This window comes from Nycticebus coucang, chromosome 2 (genome assembly GCF_027406575.1).
Source record: "Nycticebus coucang isolate mNycCou1 chromosome 2, mNycCou1.pri, whole genome shotgun sequence".
NCBI classification, from domain to species: Eukaryota; Metazoa; Chordata; class Mammalia; order Primates; family Lorisidae; genus Nycticebus; species Nycticebus coucang.
In genome coordinates this window covers 80,174,691-80,194,806 of record NC_069781.1, presented here as the reverse complement: position 1 = coordinate 80,194,806, position 20,116 = coordinate 80,174,691, and the positions used below count along the sequence as shown (strand labels likewise).

At 38.6% G+C, this 20,116-nt stretch overlaps 1 protein-coding gene and 1 pseudogene across 3 annotated transcripts in view; both read left to right on the top strand.

The window, feature by feature from the left end:
• APBA1 (amyloid beta precursor protein binding family A member 1) overlaps positions 1-20,116 on the top strand; it is a 248,861-nt gene that overhangs the window by 58,826 nt on the left and 169,919 nt on the right. The gene's annotated exons all lie outside the window — the stretch shown is intronic.
• Positions 3,998-4,818, top strand: LOC128568817 (tubulin polyglutamylase complex subunit 2-like; annotated as a pseudogene).

Sequence of the window (20,116 nt, the reverse complement as noted above, 5' to 3'; positions counted from 1 at the left end):
ATCACAGGTGTAGTATAGCTGTTCTTTGGAAACATAACTTTTTTTCTTTACATTGATCACATAGGAATCTCAGATTTTAAAATATCTTGAGGTTTGGAAGCTGAATTAAGGCTGACTTTAGATTTTACCTGTTCCTACCAGGAAGTAACAGTTTTTACTTATTCACTCTAAGGCTAGAAACTCTTAAAGCCAGGCATTCTACGAACATTCTCAATTATGATATTCTAATCAAAGCCTTGGTAATATAACCAGTGTTTCCAAATATATCTTAATATAAACAGAGACCATGTGTTATTTAAACTTATGCAAAGAACCATATTGCCATAAGACTACTCTTGGATAGTTTTCAAGTTTTGGAGGCATCAAGTAGGGAGAAAAGGCAAATGCTTCCACCTTTGTTCAAAAAAGTATACTTTACAAAACTACTGTAGCTTAAGAGAGAAAATGTTCATAAATCTGGAAAACGATTAAGTAAAGAACCAACAGCGTTTCAAATAAAAATCACAAAACATTATCTTCATCAGTTACTTAATCTACTATAATTAATTTTTTTTCTGTTTGATCTTTATTAGTAGTTTTTTTTTAATTTAATTTAATTTTATTTTTTATTGTTGGGGATTCATTGAGGGTACAATAAGCCAGGTTACACTGATTGCAATTGTTAGGTAAAGTCCCTCTTGCAATCATATCTTGCCCCCATAAAGTGTGACACACACCAAGGCCCCACCCTCCTCCGTCCCTCTTTCTGCTTTTCCTCCCCCCCCATAACCTTAATTGTCATTAATTGTCCTCATATCAAAATTGAGTATATAGGATTTATGCTTCTCCGTTCTTGTGATGCTTTACTAAGAATAATGTCTTCCACTTTCATCCAGGTTAATACGAAGGATGTAAAGTCTCCATTTTTTTTAATAGCTGAATAGTATTCCATGGTATACACATACCACAGTTTGTTAATCCATTCCTGGGTTGGTGGGCATGAATTTATCAATTTCTTCATTAGAGTTCTGAAAAAATTTTATTTAGTCCATTGATCTTGAAAGTTATTATAATCCGTATTTAAGAGTACATGTTAGTCTTTTCCATGATTCTGACTGCAAATGCTTTTAGAAAAGAATCAAAACTTTAGATGACAGACTTAGAATATCTATAGTTAAAAATCTGTTAGAAGTTCATTATAATCAATTGACAAGGAAATTTGATTATTCCTGAGGCATACATAATAACTGAAATTATAATTAACATATTATATTTCTATGAGTTTATATGATTTTTGAAGATTCAGATCAATAACAAACCAATAAATATAATTGAAAGAAAGTTTAGCATGAGTTAATATTTGACAGTGTTTCCCACACAGTTTACCAAATAAACTTAACATTTAATCTCCATAAGATTAGAGATATTCAACCGGAACATCCCAAAGTTAGTTCTAATCCCAAAGACTTAAGGTTCAGAATACCTGATGAAAAGAGGATCACAAGTCACTGTGAAATTAAGTCATACTTCCAAAATAATACAGAAAGTTACATAGGTATTCAAAAAAAACCTTTTGAAGTTTAGATTTTCCAAGTAATTAAGGCACCTAATAAAGACAACAAAGGAAATTATTTTCATAAAACATAAAATCTTTGTGTCTTCGGCCAGTTACCAAAAAGGTAAAGAAAAAAACCTCCTTCAGTGTAATTACTTCTTCCCTGTAGGAAGACATTTTAGATAACTTGGAACTCAGACCTGATGAAAGAGTACTCGAATTTAATTGGGCACAGGGAGAATGTGTGTCCAAAGGTTATAAGTGTATAACATATTATAGAGAAAACATAAACAAGAAAACAAGCATCTTAAGATGAATGCGTGACTCTTAGTAAAAGCATGGGATGTTTTCCAGGTACATGGAACAATTTAGACTCACCAAGAAATCAAATTAGACTGGAGGAAAACATTGCCTTTCTAGACCTTCAAGATAAACATTTTAGCATGAGGCTGTTAACAGCAGAGTTAGAGCTGGAGAAACAGTTACAGGAGCTGATAAAAAAGGTGAAAGAGAGAGAGAGGTATTACCCCAGTCAAGCAAAACGATGTCCCTTCTCAAGGGGAGAAAGAGCTGAAGGTAAAGATGCCGTGCCGTGAGACGCAGCAGCAGATGAACCTCTGAGGTCTGAACCTGAGAAGCTTCAAGAGGAAAGCTCTACCTCAAGAAATGACATTACCATCGTAAATGATGAAGACAACATTTCCAGCCCCGAAAGTAGGAAAATTAAATGGATCTCAGGAAGAAATGTAGCAGAAATACAAACAGGAAGCTGTAGCTTAGAAGATGGCTGTTTAAAGAAACAGATTGCAGAATTAAAAACAAAAACCTTTTATAATTTTACTAAGAACAGAGCGATTCTTACAATGTTATTATTCTAACATAGGGGACCAAAGACTTAAGGTCCCCTATGTTAGAATAGCCCGTCTTCCAGTTTTAGTTTTTTATCTATGTATCCGTGTATTTTTAATATTAAAGCTCATCTTTTAGAAAGTCTTTTCAACAATTTCCTTCTGAATATAGCCAATTTGTTCACAAAATTTTCTTTCATAAATTCTCCTTTACAAACCTTTCATGACTTATACAGATTCCACAACATGCTTAGAGTTTTCGTTTTGTCTTTTTGTCATTAAGGTTGTTTAAACAACCATTTTACCTTAGGACAAAAATTTACCATACAAGATTTTCTTGTATAAAATTATTCTCTCTTTATCCTTCCTTACCAAAAGTACATCTTCACTCTTAGAACTTTCTTCCCGTCTCTTCTACTTACTGGTTCCTTTCTACCTTGTTTCTATTTCCTTCCTAAATCATATTTTGAGACAACCTTTAAGAACCTCAGGATTTAGATAAGGTTATTCCTTTTTCTCAATAAAGAACACATTTTTCTACCTTTCTTAAATAGGCAGTCTCCAAGTTACAAACATCCAACTTATGTACAACTGTCCCTTAGGAATGGAGGCTAGCTATTCCATGTAATAGGCACATGTACCTGTCCCTGCTTACATACAAATTCAACTTAAGAGCAAACTTATCTCATTTGTAACCCAGGGACAGCCTACAGTTTTTCTCATCAAAAATACATCTTATGTTTTGGTATGCTTTCACTTCGTATATAAAATCATTTATTAATACAGTAATTATAATTTCAAACTCTTAGTAACCTTAATTTCTGATAAAGACTTAGGAAGCAAAAACCTAGGAAACAAAAAATGTTGAGCTATATGTCACATACTAGTGTTTTATAGATGAAAACTTTTACATTTTGGGGGGAACGTTTCCCCATAATTTGTATGCATTTTAATAGACTCAAATATATTTAGTCTTTCTATACAAATTAATCCAAAAACAATCTTTTTTTTTTTTTTTTTTTGGCCAGGGCTGGGTTCGAACTCGCCACCTCTGGCATATGGGACCGGCGCCCTACTCCTTGAGCCACAGGTGCCGCCCTCAAAAACAATCTTATATAATTACATCCAGCAATTTATGCTTTAATATTTTAACTTATTTGGAAATAACCCAGACTTTTTTTTCTTTGCGATCATGTCTCCTTTGCTGCCCAGACTAGCATATAGCGGCGCCATCACAGTTCACAGCAACCTCAAACTCCTAGGTTCAAGCAATCCCCTTGCCTCAACCTCCTGAGTAGCTGGGACTACACATGTCACACCACCATGCCCAGCTAATTTTTGTAATTTCTGTAGAAACAGGGTCTTACTGAGTTTCTCAGGGTCGTCTCAAACTCTGGCCTTCCAAAGTGCTGGGATTGCACACATGAGCCACTGAGCTCAGCCTGGACATTGAATGAGTATCTATCACTTAATTTAACACAATGTAACTTAAGACTTCAAATTATGCTTGGCCATGCTTGAAGCAGGGACTTGAGCCATGGAGAAGACATCATCCCCATGGCTGGGCTGCAACAGCAGCACCTGGACAAGCTGACCTTGCCTCCCCTTCATCCTCACGTCTTCCCTAGGGGTGACAAAGGTAACCATCATAGAAAAAGCGCCTGCTGAACATCCTATGGTCTCTTCATGGGAACAAAATAAAAACTGTGTGACACCTGAGGGCATGAAGAACTTTTACCCTGTGGCCATCGACTTCCACATGCCATGGGGCGTGAAGCTGCATGAGCACGCCATTCCACTGGACACCGTGGCGATCACTAGCATCTCAGAACTGACTCAGCCCGTCTTCCAGGTATTCACTTCCTGATGTGCCGACTCTGGCAGATCCTGGAGGACGATACCTGTGCAGCTGGTGAGACCAGCCAGAGAAGCCTCGCTTTGAGTCTCGCCATGTGATATTTGAGCTAGATTTGTGCAGTGGGAACGAGAAGGTTTGTCTAGTCTACAAACATGGAAAACCAGCACTGTGACACTGATATCTGGTCCCTGGACAGAGCGTTATACTGGCATTTTCTTACAAACACCTTTATTGCCTGCTATCACCTGCTCATCACCCACCTGGGCCTGCCTCAGTGGTAGTATGCCTTCACCAGCTATGGCATTAGCCCACAGGCCAAGCAATGGTTCAACATGTATAAACCCATCACCTACAACACAAACCTGCTAAGAGAACAGACCCACTCCTTTGTGAACAAGCTGGATCCCAGCAAAGTATTTAAGAGCAAGAGCAAGATCTTAACCCCCCATAAGAAAGGGCCTGTTCATCCTACAGGTGGCCAGAAAGGGACCTCGGGCCACTCCACTTCTAAATCTGCTCTGGCTCTGGATACCCTGTCTGGAAATGAGCACCCCCACCTCCAGCTTTTCACCAGCTGAGCAACAGCAGTTTCCATGCACAGATGGGCCTGGAGTGGCCCCAACCTCAGATTCTGTGTAGGCTTCTTCCCATCTGAGTGGCCAAAATCCTAGGCCTTCACTCCCAACTTCTCAGGAGTTGGAAGGATATACTGAGGCCTCCCCAAGAGTTCTTCCCACAGCTGGTTGGTACTGTCCCATCTCCAAAAGCAATGAAGGAATTTGGATCTTATTTAAGTGAACAAATAGATCTGTTGAGAGCTTTCTTCTGTTTCTATACCCACACTTCAATCCCTTACCAGTGATTAGAAAAGTCTCCCCCAAACAAACCACTGGTTTTGACCCATGAGGCATTAGAACTTCACTGTTCAACTGGAAGTCACTAGTCACATGTGGCTATCGAAATTAAATTATGTGAAAAATGCATTTCTTCAATTGCATTAGCTACATTTTGAGTATTCGTGTTGTTAGATTCTGTATTCATGCAAAGGCACAGAATGTTTCTATCTCAGAAAGTTCTATTAGAGAGTACTGCATTGGAATATTTTCATAGTATTCTTCATCAGATCTATTTTTGTTGTTAGATAATATTGATGTCTTAATTTGACAAGTCATAATGTCCATAGAAAGCTCTTGAAGATACAAGTGTACATTCTTTATATCCTTTACTACAAACAAATCTCATGTTGCTCATTTCTTTTTTGGTTTTCTATGAAATTTTTTCTTCCTTTAAAAAAAAAGATTTCAAATTACATGAAAATTACATTTATAATGGGAGAGCAGAGAGAGAAAGGAGGAGGGAGGGTGGGGAAAGGAAGAGCAGAGAGAGGGAAGGAGGGAGGGGGGTGGGGCCTTGATGTGTGCCACACCTTTTGGGGGCAAGACACAATTGCAAGAGGGACTTTACCTAACAAATGCAATCAGTGTAACCTGGTTTATTGGACCCGCAATGAATCCCCAACAATTAAAAAAAAAAGAAAAGAAAGAAAATTACATTTATAAACATTTGTCCCTTTTACATTTACTGAATTTATTTATTTTAAATAATTATTTGTAGATTACTTATGAAAACTGACAAAACAAATCATCATTTTAAGTTATTTCTCTGTTAACCATTTTAATGGTTTGTGAATGTCAGGTATTCACCTACATAAGAAACTTAAACATAGAGGTATTCTGCTGATAATTAGAAGATAGAGATGTTTAAACAACATTAAGTTAGTCTTAAAAAATTACACAAAGATCATTCTGTTTTTAGGCTGGATTTATAGTTTTTATGCCCTTCAAATACATAGCAAAGACACATATAATCCTGTCTGATCAGTAATCCCAGGCAAAAATATATGCTGACAGTTTTGAAGACTTTTTTACTTTAATTTTATTAAAAAATCTAAAATTAGCTTTTTTTCCCCAAGAGAGTCTTACTCTGTTGCCCCAAACTAAAGTGCCATGGCATCAGCCTAACTCACAGCAACCTCAAACTCCTGGGCTCAAATGATCCTCATGCCTCAGCCTCCTGAGTAGCTGAGACTACAGGCACTCACCACCACACCCAGCTAATTTGTCTACTTTTAGAAAGTAGGGGTCTCACTCTTGCTTAGGCTGGTCTAGAGCTCCTGAGCTCAAGCAGTCTACCTGCCTCGGACTCCCAGAGCATTTGAATTATAGTTGTGGGCCATGGTGCCCAGCCATAACCAGCTTATTTATTAAATATTTACTTAAATCACATGAACTAAAAGTAATTCTATTTCATTACTGTATTATTTTATATGAGAACTTGCTTATGTAAGCCAATCTGAATAGAATATCTTAAGGAATTTCTGGCCAACTACTATGTAGACACAACATACAACATGTGCGAAAATACAAACACATACAAACAAATAAGATCTTATAGCTTTCATTTTAGAATTTTAGTCATGATACCGTAAAACAATAAGTAATAACAAACTGATGAGTTTATAAAAGACAGTTGGATCTAAATTGTATTTCTGAAAAAAGTAGGACTTATTCACATAGCTAAATTTTATTTGCTTGGCTTGGTGCCATAGCACAGTGGTTATGGCTTCAGCTGCATACACCGAGGGTGGTGGGTTCGAACCCAGCCCAGGCCAGCTAAACAGCTACAATAAAAAAATAGCCAGGCATTGTGGTGGGTGCCTGTAAGTCCCAGCTACTTGGGAGGCGGAGGCAGGAAAATCGCTTAAGCCCAAGAGTTTGAGGTTGCTATGAGCTGTGACGCTACAGTACTCTACTGAGGGTGACATAGTGAGACTCAGTCTCAAAATAAATAAATAAATAAAAAGTTAAAAAAAATTTAAAAATTTTATTTGCTCCAGTAATCTAATGAAGGCTATAGACCAAAACTTTGGATGAACTGGTTGTATTTTGTTTTTGTTTTTATCTTTTGTTTTTTGTTTTTTGTATTCTCACCTTCCCCCTTTCTGGTTTCAAATGTTTACATTTTAACTAGGACTGGCTGATTTTATGAGAAAAACAAAATCTCCAAGTGGCTTTGAATTTTTAGTAACAAGTCTCTCCTTTGTTGGTCTGGTTTGTTCAACTAGTCAGTGTAGGTAAGGAAGCAGTTTTGTTTGTTTGTTTGTTTTCATATTTTTCTGGCTCCTGCATGAAAGACAAAGCAATTTGTATGCTGGATGGAAATACCTTATATTATTGCTCTGAGCTCAAGATTTTGACCTGTTTGATCTGAGAACCAAACTTTTATAAGCATTTATCTATTCCCTTTGTTTAGAATGTTAAGCCTTCAATTAACTGTTTCATCACCCTAAACAATTGTTATTCCAACCCGAATTTACATTTCCAAAAGGTGTCTAGTTTGTTGGTTGCCATGGAGCTGCTATGATTTGTGCAGCCATTAATTTGAAAGCCCTTTAAGACTTTTTATTTAAAAATCTTGGCTAGAATCCCCTAAGTGGTGGATTTATCTCAATACTAACAGAAAACTCAGCAGATTCAAAGTGGACAGAAAAAAAAGATAGAGAATTTAGAGGGCTCTGCATGTTAACTCTGTAGTTGCCGTTTTTAATTCAGGTCTAAGAAAAAAACAAGCTTGGGCGTTAAAATGATCCCCATAATGACCCTGATTTAAATATGTGCATGAAAAAGAGCCTTATAGCCAGCTAGAGTCCCAGAAAACCCAGCATGCCTTAATGTTTGAGAATCCCATCCTGTTTCTTATTAATCCCTTGAAAGCAAAGAAAATCTGATAATTTCTGTGAAGGAATTTGACAGTGTTTTAGATAGTACCACCTGCCCTAGTGGCTTTTGATTGACCATCTAGGACCCACCATTTAGAATGTTTATTTTATGCTCTTGGAAGATATAAATCATGGTCAGATGTGCATCATGGAATCAGAATGAAATCTAAATCAGAATGTTTACAAAAATTTTAACCCAGGTATGCAGAGCAAACAAAATATTATACTAGGCATACAAAACCAAGCAGAATGTAAATTCTATAGAAACCAGAGTACTCAAATCAGAAGGACATTGACCTTCTCCCAGAAAAAAATTTTTGTACTCCCAAGAGGGATATAAGGTCCTTTATTTAAGGTGGCCTTATAACCAAATCAGATCCTAAGTAAAGTCAAAAAGAACTCACCAAGGGAAGGGGACTAAGAAGTGATTCATCAGGACAGAAAAGGCATGTCATAGATATGGAGAGTGCAGAGGGCTCAGCTGGTACTACACGCAGTTCCAGGAGCTGCTGGTTTGTCTAAGGTGAGCTTACTTTGATCTTGCTTCTGACACCATTATCGTCAACCTAAGTAACAAACAGAGAAGTAGACTCTGAAAAGAAAATGATGTTTATTGGGACTAGGCATTGCAATGGGAGTATGTGTGCTATAGTAAATTGTGTGTGTATTCACAAAGGTAAAGGAATACAAAAGTTTATCAAGATAACGTAAGGAGGATTGTTTTGAGATCATTTTTCTTGGCTACAAGGATCAATAACAATAGTGGCGCTAGTTCAAAGTTGGATAGGCAGGGACTGGATAAATGTCCTCACAAAGTTTTTTGGTTTTTTTTTGTGTGTAAGGTTGTAATGGCTTTTGTGTAAGGTTGTAGTTTTGCAGTCTTTCGTGATAATTCCTACCCTATTGTCAGGTATTTGTTCTGAGAACCTTCCTTCTTGGCCTTCTTTGACTGTATTTGTCATGGTTTTAGCACAAGTCACTCCATTTTGATTCTGACAGCTTTCCCAGTGTTATTCTTCAGCATCTTCTCCCCACTCCACTCCCAAGTATAATGCTTGGCAAGAATTGGTGTGAACATTTAAAACTATTGTTGAATGAATGAGTAGAATTGGCATCTAATTTGGTTTTGTATTTATTACAGTCTGTCCCACCTACTATACATGATCATTGGTTAAACTGATGTTTTAGGTTAAAAGCAGATCCTGTACCACAATAGGTATCACCTTATTTGCGCATAATAAGAGATAATTATACACTGATTATTACTGGATTATGTCTAGAAAATATTAAAACTATCAAAGTGTCACTGGATGGGAAAAAAGCCACAGCTACTATGGAAGGTGGTCACAGGGATAGACACATCAGAAAATTAGGGCTCAGAGTTGGGAACATGTAGTTAATGGGGATGTGACCAAACTCAAGTTCTCAGTATGGATGCTCTTTAATTCAGTTTGGTTTTGAGAATTGCATATAGTTATCTTCTGTCTTTATCACCACTTCAAAGGACAAGAGGTCCAAAAGAGGATTCTTGAATATAACAGTATTTATAGATGTTTCTTTTTTTTTTAATTATGTTTTGTTTTGTTTTTTCATCTTTTTTTTTTGCATTTTTTTCGTCTGGGCTGGGTTTGATCCCACCACCTCTGGCATATGGGGCCAGCACCCTACTCCTTTGAGCCACAGGCGCTGCCCTGTACATGTTTCTTTGCATCCACTTTTCCCCGTGTTTGGTGAAGTAGCATGTCAGAAATTCTGTCTTTATGGAGGCCAGGCCTTAAATAAGTCTCGCAAGGAATGACCATTCCCTTTCCTTTCCCAGTCTGGCATCATTCTTATCACTGAGTTTTCTTCTTAGCAGTGAGTATTGTTATAGTTCTACTCTCTGCCCCACCTAGTCCCCCTTTCCTTTCAAGTAATTTGATGACCACATGGATTCAAAAATTCCTTTCAATTAAAAAAAAAAAAAGAGTAAACAAGATGGATTCAGATATACCTAATGTGGTGTTGGCGCATTAATTTATCATTGTTGTACTTTCTACCTTGGTAAACACTTCTACTTCTTACTATTGAGTTTGCAACCAACAAGCAGTGTTCGTCGTTGTGATTAAAAAGATTCTCTGATTTCTTTTCCAAGTATAGTATAAGTTTTTGTGGGGGAATACCACTGCATATAAAAAGAGCGAGTTTTAGGGTAGTTTACAGTATCATGTGCTTCCTGTTAAATAAACGTGATATCCTATTGTGATCAGAGTAATCTAAATTTAGTACATATGGACTCTTTTCACCCACCCACCGCCACCTTGTTAGCTCTAATATTTCCTAGGCATTATCTAATAATAATAACTAACATTTATTCAACTCTTTTTTTGTGAGTGGCCTAAGTGCTTTATATGCAGGACTTCACAAAGACTCTATGAGAGAGCTACTGGTAATATGCCCAACTTACAGATGAGGAAACTAAGGCATAACCAACCTAAAAAACTTGTCTGAGGTCAAATAGCCAATAAGAGACAAACCAGAGATCCACAGGTGGCCCCAAACACAGGTTTGTCCTCTGAGCCATTGGTTGGCACAGAACAGTCCAGTTTTTGTCCCATTAATGTTTTATTTGAGGAAGTCAAAAGTTAACACAAAATACTTAGGGGAAGTATAAGAAACCACATGGTTGTATGTAGGACCGGGTTCTCTAGGGTGCTAGTCAGAGTGCATAGGATAACGTTTAGCTTTGAAGGTGAAGAGGAAGCTTGAATTAGAAACTATAAAGTGTCCCCCATGAGTCCCAGAAGTAACAGACGCTGTGCCCTCCCTCTACTTCACTCTTTTCACCCCCAAAACATGATTACAGACGAAAGTAAAGGCTGCAAATAAAGGCTTCTTTATTTTATGAAGCCAATAAAATTCTGGCTGGGATTGTGGGAGGGAGGTTCTTTAAAAGAATTTCTTTATTTCTTAGAAATAAATGGGATAGTATAATTTTATTCTTTAATTTATCCTGTCAGAACGGCTGTTGGCCTGCAGTGCAAGCTAATTTAATACACTGTAGTTCTCCCTCCCCTCCCCTTCCCTTCCCCTCCCTTCCCCTCCCTTCCCTTTCCTTCTCTCTCCTCCTCTCCGCCTTTCTTTTTCCTTCGTACCATCATTTGCCAGCATTTTGTTACTCAAAAGAAATTTTTGCTAATGGACAGAAGGCAAGGACCCCTTTTGGGCCGTACTGACATTTTTGAGGAAGACCAAGACGTCTGCTGTGTACTGGTGCTTTTTATTCAGAGTGATGTGGATATAAACTCTGGCTGAGTATGAGAGTAGATTTTTGTTATGTAAAGGTGCAATTGGTAAGCCCATCGGCAGGACTCTGCCTATCTTCTCCTTTGGGTCCAGGGAGGCTGGTAACCATGCATATGTTTCTTATGGTTGCATGCGTTCTCTTGGAGAATTTTTCATTCAAGCACTCAATCATTAATTTATTGAATAAATATATATTGAATGCTCATTGCGTACTAAGTACTCTGGTAAGTTCTGGGGATACCACAGCAAACAAAACAGATCTACATCCCTGACTTCATGGAACTTAGAACTCTGACAACATTCAATTTGATGATTTGAAAACAAATTCAATTTAAGCATGTTCTGGACTCTCTGGGTGACCCTCTTAAGACAAAATGCTGCTGTGAAGTTTTAGTGCCCACAGTGACATGTGTGGCTATTAATGCCCTGGCATCATATGGTTTTCTTTTAATAGATGCTCAAAGGGAAGAGGTGAATCTAATTATAAACAATACCTTACAGGCAAAACAAGGCCAAACGACAACATAGACTAGTGTTTGTGATAATAAAAGCTGCATGGAAAGCCTAAATAGAAAAAACCAGGGTTGGAGAATTGAGTCATCATACAACATGCAGCAGAGTAGGGAGGCCAACTCGGAAGAACCAGACTACAGTGTGGAAATCTAATTTCACTGATATATTACATATCAGATTAATTAATGTGATTCATTTGGATTTTATTGGCTTTGTGGGTTTGTTTGTATTATCAGTTATAAAATTGTACTGATTTTATGGCTGTGTAAGAGCCTGAAACATAACGTATTTATAGCTTTCTAATAATTTCTTTTTACTTAGCCCTGGGGAAGATTAAGATAATTTTTTTACTGTAAAGGAGGTCAATGCCATTATTCAAGTACAGAAGCCTTATTCCAGAGAACAGGTCTGTATAGGGAAAATTCTTTGTGAATAGGAATTGTTTACCAAAAACTAGCTATATTCTTGATTTATAAGAAAAACAGTTTTTTAAGGGTTGAGGGAATTTTGTGATTACTGTTTCCCCCTTATTCATTCTGTTTCATGCTTTGTGGTTGTGAGCTATTGTTTTTATGATACTCATAAATGAATTGTCATGGGTTTAAGCATCTCACATTAATTCTTTTATACCTCTTCTTTTCTCTTTGCTGTACCTCTTGTTACCCTCACGGGTGGGCGTGTGTATATGGCCCATGTGCGTGCACATACCCACAACGTTGTATTGTAACTTCTTCTGACTAACATACTCATCACTTACTTTGGACCTGTCCTCACAATTCATTGCTTTGCGTAGGGTTGCAAGATTTGTTTTAAAAAGCTTTCAGCGTCTGGGTGCAGTAGCTCACCCCTGTAATCCCAGCACTTTGGGAGGCTGAAGTAGGAAAATCACTTGAGCTCAAGAGTTCAAGGCCAACCTGAGCAAGAGCAAGACCTGGTATATACAAAAAAATAAAAAATTAGCCAGGCATGGTGGTTGTACCTGTGGTCCCAGCTACTCAGGAGGCTAAAGCAGGAGGGTCACTTGAGCTCAGGACTGTGAGGTTGCAGTGACCTATGATGATGCCACTGCACTCTAGTCTGGGTGACAGAGCAAGACCCTGTCTCCAAAGTAAAATTAGCCAGGCATGGTAGTGCACGCCTGTGGTTCTAGCTACATGGGAGGCTGATGCAAGAGGATCACTTGCACCTGGGAGTCGAGGCTGCAGTGAGCTAAGATGGCACCAGTGTACTCCAGCCTGAGCAACAGAGGGAGACCTAGTCTCAAAAAAAAAAAAAAAAAAAAAAAACAATAATAATTTAAAAAATGAAATTATTATTTCATTTTCAATGCTAAAATGTAGCATTCAGGGTAGTGTGAGCTTAGCCAAGGAGTATTAAAGAAATTATTATTTCATTTTCAATGCTAAAATGTAGCATTCAGGGTAGTGTGAGCTTAGCCAAGAAGTATTAAAGAGCAATGGTAAGTGATTATCTCTTTGTGATCATTAGCATCTTCTACTGTGTTTACAGTATCTGACTCTAGGCTCAAGGGCAGACCAAGGAGGCAGTTCTCATAGGACCCAGTGTGCTGCCCATTTATAGGGTGAGTGTATCCACCCTGTATCCACCCTGTCTGACCCTGTCCAGGTTACATCTACTGTCTTAGCTTCATTGTTAATCCTTCTCTCTCTCAACTCTGCAGAGTATCTCATTTGGGTTCAGCGAGACTAACAACAATAACTACAACCAAAAATAGCCGGGCATTGTGGCGGGCGTCTGTTGTCCCAGCTACTTGGGAGGCTGAGGCAAGAGAATCTCTTAAGCCCAAGTGTGTGAGGTTGCTGTGGCACTCTACCGAGGGTGACATAGTAAGACTCTGTCTCCAAAAAAAAGTATCTCATTTGGATGATAAATTATAAAGTTACTTTAGTTACATAAAACATTTTGCCCTTATGGCCCTGCTAGAGCCAGACATGGAAGCTGTTTCACAGACTCTCTTTAATCGTTAATGCTCTTTCTATCACTTATTCTTAGCTGTAGGCATATGTTTGAATTTATACAATTGAGAAATGTTTCTTTACAAAGATATGGCCATATTCACATACTCTTTGTAATGTCTCTCTTAGGTAGTACAGTAAGTTTATAATAGAAATGGCAGGGATTAGGCACTTTGTATTGTCTGAGCTTCAGCAAAACTTTTTGCAGTGTGAGCTGGTCAGGATGTACCAGGTCCAAATGGTCAAAGCCTACAAATCCTGTTACAATGGACTTCTAGGATTTATACACATTCTTCCTTCAAAAGATTAAAAGCAGAATTGCATGATCACATTCTGCCTAAAACAAATGCATCATTAACTTGGGGCTCAGAAGTTTGGGTTGTAGCCTGCTATTTTGAATGATGATTTTCCCTTTATGAGAGACAGAGTATTTTGGTGGTGTATCTGAGGTCTTAAGCTGATAATTGGGCTGGGATGATGGTTTTTGGTGCAAGGCATGTGGACTCAAGATGCAAAAACATCTTGTGATTATCCTGGAGCTCACTGTCTGGTTTGCTCATGGCCCAGGCCATACGTCACCTCCTACTTTTTAGGTATTTGGTTTGATCTTCACAACCCTCCTAGAGTACCAAGAAGAGAAAAGAAGGGGGGAAATAATTCCCACATATTGATTTTCTAGACAAAGTCTTTTGATGAGAAAGATGATTCTTTTTCATATTTTCATGATACCTTGTGTGTTTATGTTATCTTTTTTGTTTGTCAGACTAAGCACATTCTATTTTCTTGGATGTATTTGCATCACTAAATATGCAATATTTTTCATTTTGTGGAATGCATGCAATCTCCCTTCATTAAGGGAGAAGACTTACAGCCCATTTTGTTCACCAATCTGTCCCCTAGGACCTAAAGCAGTGCTTCCTGCCAAATAGGTGCTCGAAAGTGGTAAGAATGAATGAATGCCATAGAGACAGAAAGTAGATTAGTTTCTGCCAGGGGCTGGGGGAAGGGAGTAAAAAGGATGGGAGGGACTGCTAATGGGTACATGATTTCCCTTTGGGGTAATGAAAATATACTAGAATGAGATAGTGGATGATAATTGCAAAATTTTGTGAACATACTAAAACCACTGAATCGTACATTTTAAAAGGATGAATTTTATGAAATGTTAATTAGATCTTATTTTTTTACATTGTAGAAAGAGAATAAATTAAAAAAAGAAAGAATAAATTAGATGCCTTACACATTGTCATAGTTAGTAATAATACTTAATATATCTTTTAGACAAAATGAATGGTGGTTTTTCTGTACCAAAATAGTCTTAGTGTTTCCCTCAAAGTGTGTGTGTGTGTGTGTGTGTGTGTAACTGGGTGTCACTGGTTGTATGTCTTTGTAGTTATCTGGTTAACAACATTTGAGTTTAGGAAGTTTGAGCCTGTAGAGCCTGAGCATTGTTTGGGATTAGAGGGAATTGGAATATACTTTAGAGAATATAGTGGAGTCTTTCTAGGGAAGTATTTTTGTTTGTGAATCAGAGATAAGGGTAACTGCCTTTCTGCTGAGATTGTTTGATTCAAGTGCTTTCAAAGGAGACTGCAGGGTGATGCTGTCAGAGGTAGTCTTAGTTCAGATCCTTCCAACTCTTTGAATCTAAGCTCTTGTTAAATCAGTTTAAAGTCCCTATGAATCTGTTACTCTTTAGAGAGCAAAAGCTGTCAAAACTGATTCATGCCATCACCCTAAATATTTAACTGTACTGTGACAACTAATCTGGAAGAATCTACCAGAATTCATGTAATTTGGCCACTTAATAGTTGCCAACAGGTGATTATGTAGTCATTCAAGTCAGCAAAGGCAGCTCATGGAGGTGGGCATGGTTTTATATCCTCTTTAGCTCAAGGTCATGTAGAATTCTAAAGATATATCTTCCTATATTTTAGGTGATTTTCTTGTATTAATATTATCTTTTCTTTCAGGATAGATATGAAAGCAGCATGTACTGTTTATGAATGTTAATCAGTCTCCTCTTTATTAAATCTGAAAAACTGTGTTGAGAGAAATAAGAAGTCAACGAGTCAACGTGGGGAGCTTTGGTCTTATTTCCTGGTGGTAAGGAAGGACAAGGTGAGGAAGTAATCCGATTAGATCTTAGCAGAAAGACCACAAACCAAAGTGTCTCACTTATAATCGGTCTTACAAAAACCTCACGAAATCCCAGAAAAGAAACTGGATTCCTGACTGCCCTCTCCCTTCTAGGGGAATGCTGGTTCTTGGAAGTCTGGAGGTCACACATCCTAAATTTAGAGTAGTGGCTCTCACACTTCCATGTGCGTCAGAATCCTCTAGAGGACTTGGGGAAACAAAGACCTCTGGGCCCACCCCCAGAGGCTCTGATCAGTGCCTGAATTCTGCATTCCTAGTCCATTCCTGGGTGCTGCTAATGCTGCTGGTCTGGGGACCTCACTTTGAGAACCACTGTTTTAGAGAGTTTCGCTGAAAGCTATCTACCCTTTTCTTGGATACATACAAGGTTGTTGAACTATCAGTTTTTGAACTATTGAATGGCAAGCTGGTTTAAGAGCACTAGTGAGTGGTTTGGCTTTGGAGGGAATCTGTGAGGGTGCATGTCACTGAACGGTTTGAAGTTAGAGTGTTGAGTGGGTCAGTTAGGAACAGCATGGAGGACCCAGAGGGGACACTGGCTGTTGTGGGTAAGTTCTAAGAAATGCTTAAAACCATTTCGAGTATTTGCAGAGTTGTTACAGGCAGTAGCTAAAATATGTTCTCAAACATTGACAGTCAGAATGAAATGCAGTTACTTACACTGCATTTTATAGAGAGACTTTGACACAGTTATAAAATGCAGTGTAAGTAACCCTAACAATGAATGGGAATATGAAGTAACATAGAGCTTAAAAAACTACAAACTTAGAAAGCTTGATCTTGGGGCTGCAGTGAGTTCTCCTTTGTTGTTCGCTATCACCTGAAACCTATTTCTTCATGTACTACAGGACCAAGGCTGGACACACAGAGTCTTTTCCCCTCTCCCATAGGTAAATATTGCTCCCTTGAGGGATATGAGGTGCCAGGTCTTGTTCATGTTGCAGGGACCTGGAGGGAGCCACGTTCCCTGTGCTTCTGTAAACCTCCCTCACTTCAAAGCTTCTCTCAGGAACCCAGAAGAACTTGAGCAAGAGCTATGCCCCTCATTAACCTGCACACTGAGTAAGATGTGCTGTGCCAATCACAGTCAACAATGCTGACGACTTTAAATGTCTTTTCAAACTTTTAACTATGTCAACAGGAATCTTTCTGTAATGTATTCGTCTTTCCATGCCTTGAGCAGAATGTACCCAAACATAATTTAACCTTTCCTCCATAGCCAAGGTCTGTGTTGCACTGTAAATATTGATTTGCACTCCCACTAAATGGCTCGGAGCTGCTGTGTCTAATTTAGCAGCCACTGCTGTTTCAGCTGTCACTTTTCAAGGTGTCTTCACATCCCCTTCTAATTGGCTGGTTGTAGAAAGATCTACAAAGAAAATCAGATATTCCAAGCTTTGAACCAATTGACTTGGGCTGGAGATAGAGTACAGCAGGAGATGTATCGCGTCCGTTAGTATCTGCTCTCTACTTCTAGATGCACAGAAATCCCGATATTTAGTTGGGCCTGTACCTGGCACTAGAGTAGGGAAGGCTGCATTTCCCAGCCCCTTTGCAGTTATGTGTAGTCAACACAACGAGCTGCTAGTCAATGATATGTAACCAGAAGGCAGCATCTGGAGGTGGGGGGATGTGTCTTCTTAAGGGATGGCATTCATCTCTCTTTCATCTTTGTGGAACATGGCTATGATGGCTGGGGTTCCACCTTGGACCACAAGAATAAGAAAAACACATGGGGCGAAGATAGAGCAGAAAGCTTAAAGCTGCCTGGTCCTATGCAGCGGGTACTGTCCCACTAGCCATAATCTGGATTTTTATCTGGAAGAGAAGTAAATGTATATCTTGTTCATTCACCGTGAGTTTGTGTCTTGGTTACTTGTAGCAATCTCATCAGAGTGAATCTACAGATAAGTATAGAGATGAAGGGATTTAGATTCGTGGGAAATTTTTTTAAGTTTTCTATCAGTGGTTAAAAAATTATTAGCAGATCCCAACATAGAAATAGATAAAAAGGAAATTGCAAATTTGGTTTAACATTAAAAAAAAAGGGAAGGAAATTGCTCTGATTGGGTGGGGGTGTCCAAAATCCCACTGGTTCAACCTTTGCTTGCCTCTACCAAGGCTCTGAGGCATCTCTAGTCATGAATTGTTGCAGAAAGCAGTTTGAAAACTGGTGTGCGGGATCTGAAGGTCCATTCTAGAACTTTGATCCTGGGAGGTGAGTGGAGCCATCCCTCAGACTGTAACTGCTGTAACCGTTGAGCTCTCCTTGCATGTCTCCTTCGGTTCTCCTGCTGTCATCACTTACCACCATCCCAGTGGATCCAGGGTATCTAACGTCAGTGTGGATGTGGCTAGATTTAGTCACATTAAACATCTGGAAATAATGTATAAACTCATAAATACTCAAAAAATACCCTTGAAACTGAGGGAAACTGATCACCACACCTACATGGGAGACATGAAGCTACCTTCAGATTGCTGCTGAAGGAGCTCAGGAAATTTTACCTCCAAATATGACTTCTGGGTGTAAGGATTTGAATTCAAGGCCCTTGGAAAGCAACAGGCATCAGAAGGGGCTTTCCCTTTGTCTTCATGAAAAAACAGACCCATCAAAAACAATTGCCTTCTCTTCTCCTACCAGTTACCTGGCAGGAAAGAAGATCAAGAATGCAACCTGATCTGGCCCAGACTATTTTAAGATAATACCAGTCTCTCAGGTGATTGAAGTTTCCAAAGACAATCCTTTACAAGTCAGTCCATTTCCTCCATCCATTCATTCTCCTAAGTATCCATTCATCCTCTCATAACCACTTATTGCCACTCAACAGAATTACCTGTATTCCTTCCTCCTCTCCTCCTCCCCTCTAAAATGGGGACATATAAACTTCTGGAGTCCATTGGAATACTGGGTGATCACTCTGATTCTCCCTGGGTGCACAGTCAGTAAATCTCTTTCTTTTATTAATCTGCCTTATTGCAAGTTGATCTTTCAGCAGACCTTCCAGGGAGAAGGGGAAGTTTCCCCTCACCCCCACACTGCCAATGGATACAATATGGTATATAAGAATTAGAGAGACATGACAATATTTCTCAAAGCAATGGTGAAGAGGTTGTACTAGGCAAACTCAGAGGTCCATGCTATTCGAACAAACTGTGATTCCCTTAATAAGCAGGAAGGCAGGAACTAGGGTTCTTTAGTATGTTTAGATATGTCTATCCTAAAGAACTAGGATATTCTTTAGTATCCTTTGATGTTTTCTCATAGGCACGGATTCCCACTGAAACTAAACTGGAAGAGAAATCAAAGGAGATTAAAAATACTAAATGATAAGTATTCCTTTGACATACTGCCTGCTTGGTGTTTAACATTAGATGTCAGACTAAAACACAGTATTACTAATATTAGCCGGGTACTCAGTGGCATAAATAAATGAGAATAAAGTTTATTTGAGCTTTCGTTTTCATCTTCTCATTGCTGGGACCATTTCCTTGAAGGTGAATTGTAATAATATGTACAACCTGTATTTTATTACTAATATTTATAATAGTGTTTATGTCCAGAGAGGGTAGGTAACTTGCCTAACATTGGAAACGACAGCAAATCCTGATTCTGGCCTCTTCAGACTCTGAAGCAATATTCTTAACCGCTCTTCCCCTCCCAGCCCCCAGAAAGTATTATACACACGATTGTTTGAGCAATGCCTGCTCATCAGGAAAGAACTGAAAATGTTGGGTGGAAGGCATTTCAGAACTCTTCATGCGGTCAGATGAGCCTTTTCTATAATGTACTGTTTTGTTTGTATTGTCACCAGGAATCCCCATTCATGTTATTAATATGTATTATTACCTCAATCTTACCGTAATCATGTTTACCACAACCTTCTTCCATGATGTCATCCAAATAATTTTGTTTCCTTCCACCTGTTGCTCCTCACATTCTTTAGTTTACTTTTCTTCTGACCACCTGTTTGATGGGAAATAAGAACCTGGGGAGATAAGGAATCCTGTTTTTGCAATGGTTAGTTTGACATATTAGCTCACCAGAGGGGACTGGGACCACTGGAGAATGTGGTTATATGCCCTAGTTCCTGTGACTCAAAGTGTGGTATGCTGACCAAGAGCCCTGGCATCACCTGGGAGCTTAGCAGAAATGCAGACTTT